The 5,708-nt window shown below is 46.7% G+C and overlaps 1 long non-coding RNA gene across 1 annotated transcript; it reads right to left on the bottom strand.

The window, feature by feature from the left end:
* Positions 1 to 1,370: 1,370 nt before the first annotated feature.
* On the bottom strand, positions 1,371 to 1,844 carry LOC148685267 (uncharacterized). Its single transcript, XR_015950371.1, has 3 exons — positions 1,747 to 1,844; positions 1,559 to 1,654; positions 1,371 to 1,466 (listed from the first exon to the last, which is right to left on the bottom strand). It is a non-coding gene; the product is annotated as an uncharacterized LOC148685267 (long non-coding RNA).
* Between the last annotated feature and the right edge of the window lie 3,864 nt (positions 1,845 to 5,708).

The raw sequence follows: 5,708 nt of genomic DNA, 5'->3' as shown, positions 1-5,708 counted from the left end.
TGAGCATCACCACGATGCTGATGGTACCATTAAGACAACAGAAGTAACAGCCAGAGAATCCAGTGTGTATTAGAATCATAGACCTGTAGAGTTGGAAGTGACCCTAAGGATCATCTAGTCCAACCCCCTGCAAGGCAGGAATATACAGCTGTCCCATACAGGGATTGAACCTGCAACCTTGGCATTATCAGCACCATTCTCTAATCAATGGAGCTATCGAGGCTGAATTATCATATATATATATATGATAAATTATAATTTATTTATTTTTAAAAGCTGCATCACGTTGGTAATTTCTGCTATGACACTTTTTTAAAAAAAGTTATTTTTTTCATTTTACTTACTAGGACGAATATTTATACATAAGCTGTCACCTTATGAGCAAACTCTTATCAGAATTTAGTACGCACATAAACTTCCGTTTCAAAGATGCGCTGGTGTCAAACACCTATCATTCAGACTTCCTTTATGATGGATCAGTAAAATAAACAGTGACTCATATCCTCAAGTTCCCAATCTCCACAAATACACTTATGGTTGTTTGTCACGAAGCGTCTTCCACCTGGCATCTAGAAGTTAGCGACTATCAGTGCATCTTCTGAGAGCAAATTCTAACCATGCCCTGTGTGAAAAAGTCTGTGTAGACAATATTAAGCTAGATGGACCAGTGGCCTGACTCTGGATAAGGAAGCTTCCTTTGTTTCTATGTTCCCAAGTAAAGGAAGGAAAAGTGATGAGCAGATAGATGTTTACAGTCCAGTTCCTGAATTAATTTTAGAAATCCTTGAAGAGGAACTAGAATTCAGGATAACTGGAATTCAGGAAGGAAGGAAGGAATAATAGAACATTGGGATTGTTTCCACCCCCATCGTTCTGCCCGGACACTGAGGTCCAGCTCCGAGGGCCTTCTGGCGGTTCCCTCATTACGAGAAGCCAAGTTACAGGGAACCAGGCAGAGGGCCTTCTCGGTAGTGGCACCCACCCTGTGGAATGCCCTCCCACTAGAGGTCAAAGAGAACAATTACCAGACCTTTAGAAGGCATCTCAAGGCAGCCCTGTTTAGGGAAGCTTTTAATGTTTGATGGATTTCTGTATTTTAGAATTTCTGTTTTTTTGGAAGCCGCCCAGAGTGGCTGGGGGAACCCGGCCAGATGGGCGGGGTATAAATAATAAATTATTATTATTATTATTATTGACATAACAAAAACTACTATAGGTATGTCAAATTTTCAAAAGCATGGGGTGCATGGCTTGGCTTTTGAAAAACAGAGGACCAGCAGTACTTAGCTAATTACAAACTACTGTTCTAGATGACTCAAATGGCAATCAATCCCAACCAGTTGATTAGACATCTCTGTTTCTATTCCTACCTTCCTTCAGAATGGTGGTTTCTTCTGGTCCAGGGTGAGGTGTCTGGACTGGAGGTAAAGTTGTCTCTGGTCTCAATGGAACCTGTGGAGTGGGGGCTGAAGAAAGAGTTCAGAGATTATTGATCTAGATGACTCAAATGGAAACAGATCCCAACCAGTTGATTAGACATCTCCATTTCTATTCCTACCTCCCTTCAGAATGGTGGTTTCTTCTGGTCCAGGGTGAGGTGTCTGGGCTGGAGGTAAAGTCGTCTCTGGTCTCAATGGAACCTGTGGAGTGGGGGCTGAAGAAAGAGTTCAGAGGTCATTGTTCTAGATTACTCAAATGGCAACAGATCCCAACCAGTGGATTAGACACCTCTGTTTCCATTCCTACCTCCCTTCAGAATGGTGGTTTCTTCTGGTCCAAGGTGAGGTGTCTGGGCTGGAGGGAACGTCGTTTCTGGTCTTAATGGAACCTGGGGAGTGGGCTCTGAAGAAAAAGTTCAGAAATTAAACTTGGGGTGCAGACTTGGGAGTAGAAGCTGAAGACATTTCTCTGTGGGGTTCTGTGCCTCCTTGAAAGAATGCCCACTTGTTTCAATTCATTCTTGACATTTATATTTGTAAATCAAGGAAATATCAGCAAGGACATTGTGGGTGTTCAGTGCAGTCTACCACCCAAAGAAAATGCAGTTGGGTGGCATCTCTTCCCAGAAATTCTAGTCACCCCTTAGATGTGGGGAACACAGAATATTATTATTATTATTATTATTATTATTATTATTATTATTATTATTATTATTATTATCTTAGTCCAGAGCTCAGCTTGGGGAGCTTCCTGGACCACCCTGATATTATTGTTTCTTTGATATTTATCTTGGGTCAGGTTGGAGACATTGCATTTTCACTGGAGTCTGCAAAAAAGTGGAAGGAGCTCTTGGAAAGGGACGCAGGATCTCCACACGAGGAGCCAGCTCACCTTCTTTACTCTCTGCGGAAACCCAGAGCTGCTGGAAGAATTCCAGGGCATCTGTAATGGGAAACATGCCCCCCTAATTTTCAAGAGGCTTGGTGACTTGTGAGGGCTCCTGATCTCCTAGCTCTGTCTCATAGGAAGCCCCTGTTTCCTTTCGCATGGAAGGGTGGGGTTGTGAGCATTAAAAGCTGAAACTTGTGGAGGCTTGTCCTTTTGGGCAAACGGGGTGCTGCCTGACCAACCTGTCTGCCTTCCGCCAATCTCCCTTCATGCTTACAAGACACTGGAAGCCCCTGTGGGGCTCAGGAGCCCAGTTATGTCACCCCTTGCCTGCAGAGCTGGCAGCCTCTCACCCTTTTTTCAAGCACTCTCCCTTGTGGAGTGTCCCCTCGGCCCCCCTCTTCTCTCCCCTCTCCTTGAGAGTCCTCTGGACAGCCGCTGCTGCCACCCATGATCTTTGAGCTGCCCCCCTTGCACAGGAGCCTGGGACCTGTCTGTCCATTCCCAAAAGCAGGGGTTGGTGGACTGACTGGCTGGGCTTCCTTGCCTGCTTGTTTGCTTACTCCGAGGACACCTCAGCCCCTGACAACCGACACCCCTTGGCCCAACCCCAGAGGTACCATTTGCCGACGGAGATTGTAGCCGGGGCAAGCCTTTGGGAGGCAGAGATGCGACAGGGTATCAGATGACGGAGGGACAGTAAGAGGGACAGAGGATACTGTTACTGCAGCACCGAGGGCTCATTTTAAGGCCTACCGTGCATAGGTGCCAAGTCTCCCGTTTTCCCCGGGAAACCCCCGTTTTAAAAGCCATTTCCCACTGTCATCCCGAATGGCGAAATATCCCGTAATTCCCCCAGATTTCTTCCGGTGCCCCTCTGCCCATGTCTGGGCACCAGAAATCGGGCAGCGATGATGTGCGTAGAAGCGACTTCCAGTGCCAGCACTGCTGATTCTGTATTTTTTTAACTGGGACTTGGCAGTTTTGCTACCGTGAAATGTAGGATTTCGAGTGAATCAGATGACGACAGGCTTTTGGCGAAATCGTGACCCTGTGGGTAAGGGTGCCGAGGGCTTATTTTATGGACTCCTGTGAAATGTGGGGTTTGCACCCCCAAATGTTGCAGGGGTGATTTGCAGGTGTTTGGCACTGTTTTTGTGAAACGGACTATGTTGGGTTTGGGGAGAAGCCGATCAGTGTCCTGTGCTCTACCTCCACCATCAGAAGCATTATGGATCTGAACTGCTGCTGAGAATCACAAGGGGGAGAGCCTACTTGCAGGTCTCTGGCAGGCATCTGGTTGGCGACTGCAAGGACAATATGGTGGACTAGATGGGGCACTGGTCTGATCCAGCAGGCTCTTCTTGCATTCTTAATGTTGGGGCCCTGGTCCCTCAGCTGCCGTTGTGCCTTGCCCGCCTCCAGTCCAGTATTTGCATATCCTAATCTGAGCTGAGTCAACACATTCCTGAATGAACCATTTTCTGCATTCCAGTTGCATTAGCTTTATTGAATTCAGCTCATCTCTTTTCATCCTAGGTAGCTCTTTTGTATACATGGGCATGCATGTACGTGCACAGCCGCACACATAGGGAGAGAGTTGTATTGTTTCGTTTTCTAATTTGTAATCATGAAAGTATGCTTGTTGTGAAGAATTACCTTTGAGAAGCTGTTGGATAATTTCTCCTCCCCAACCCACCCTGGGAAATTTAGTGAAAGTGTTACCTCCCGTTCATTTATTTGTTTTGCCCACAAACAGGGACGTGGGTGACACTGTGGGTTAAACCACAGAGCCTAGGGCTTGCTGATCAGAAGGTTGGCTGTTCGAATCCCTGCGACGGGGTGAGCTCCCGTTGCTCGGTCCCTGCTCCTGCCAACCTAGCAGTTCGAAAACATGCAGTGCAAGTAGATAAATAGGTACCACTCTGGCGGTAAGGTAAACAGTGTTTTCATGCACTGTTCTGGTTCACCAGAAGCGGCTTAGTCATGCTGGCCACATGACCTAGAAGCTGTTTGTCAGCTCCCTCGGCCAGTAAAGCAAGATGAGCGCTGCAACCTTTACCTTATACTGAGACATGCAATTGATCTGTTTAGCGCAATACTGCAGATTGAGAGGGCGAGACCAACAATCAGGAAGATGGTTTCTGCCCGTGCCACAGAGGGAAGTGAGGGGCAGATGGGGTCCATCAACTTGGCAAGATAGCTTATCAGGAGAAGGAAATCTCTGATCGTAAAGCTCCTCTGCCTTGTGGCTATACTCATTCATGAGAAAGTATTCAGGAGTAAACCCCGTGGAAAATTTCATACCTGTGCCTTGCGGGACAACTTTGGGAGATGTATAAGGAGTAAACCCTACACAAATTCAGAGTAGAGTCCCTAAGATGGCTGGATGGTGCCTTTTACGTCTCCTTCCGGCAACTCCTGCAGCCAAGCTGGTGCCAAATGTATTACTCTGCTTTCATTTGGATCACGTCAGCGAGTCTGAGGGGGGTCTTCTCGTCTGGGCAGCCCAAGAGCTCCATACACACTGCACAGGCTTACACCCTGGGAAGGTCACTTCAGAGATGCTAACACAGTGGTTTGGCTTCACCCCCAGAGGCGCACTCTATTGTCGCTTGAAACAGATGGATGCCATTAAGGTTACATAGGGACTGGTGGTATATATCTGGGCTTTCAGGCTAGGGCCTCTTCCAGACCCACCTGGAGATGCTGGAGATAAAGCTGTCCACATGCAAAACAGGTTATCTCCTGCAATGCACGCTACCTTTGAAGGTGACGTGGAAACTCCAACTCATCCAGAATGCGGCAGCTAGACTGGTGACTGGGAGTGGCCGCCAAGACCATATAACGCCGGTCCTGAAAAACCTACATTGGCTCCCAGTATGTTTCCAAACACAATTCAAAGTGTTGGTGTTGACCATTAAAGCCCTAAACGGCCTCGGCCCAGTATACCTGAAGGAGCGTCTCCACCCCCATCGTGACATTACAGGAAACCAGGCAGAGGGCCTTCTTGGTAGTGGCGCCCACCCTGTGGAACATTCACCCATCAAGTCAAGAAAACAAACAACTATCTGACTTTTAGAAGACATCTGAAGGCAGCCCTGTTTAGGGAAGTTTTTAACATTTGATGTTTTGTCATGGTTTTAAATATTCTGTTGGGAGTCGCCCAGAGTGGCTGGGGAAACCCAGCCAAGTGGGCGGGGTATAAATAATAAATTGGTACTGTATTTATTATTACTTAATACCTACATGGAGAGAGGTTTTTTTTTTCTTGCAACAGGGAATTTTTTGGGAAATGGGGCTGGGGAAAACCAGTCAGATAGGCAGGGGTATAATTAATAAAATGATTATAATAATTAAATGAGCTAAACCATTTTTAC

Source organism: Zootoca vivipara, chromosome 6 (assembly GCF_965207765.1).
Source record: "Zootoca vivipara chromosome 6, rZooViv2.hap1.1, whole genome shotgun sequence".
NCBI lineage: Eukaryota > Metazoa > Chordata > Lepidosauria > Squamata > Lacertidae > Zootoca > Zootoca vivipara.
The sequence above is the reverse complement of the archived record's forward strand: the minus strand, read 5'-3'. Positions and strand labels throughout refer to the sequence as shown.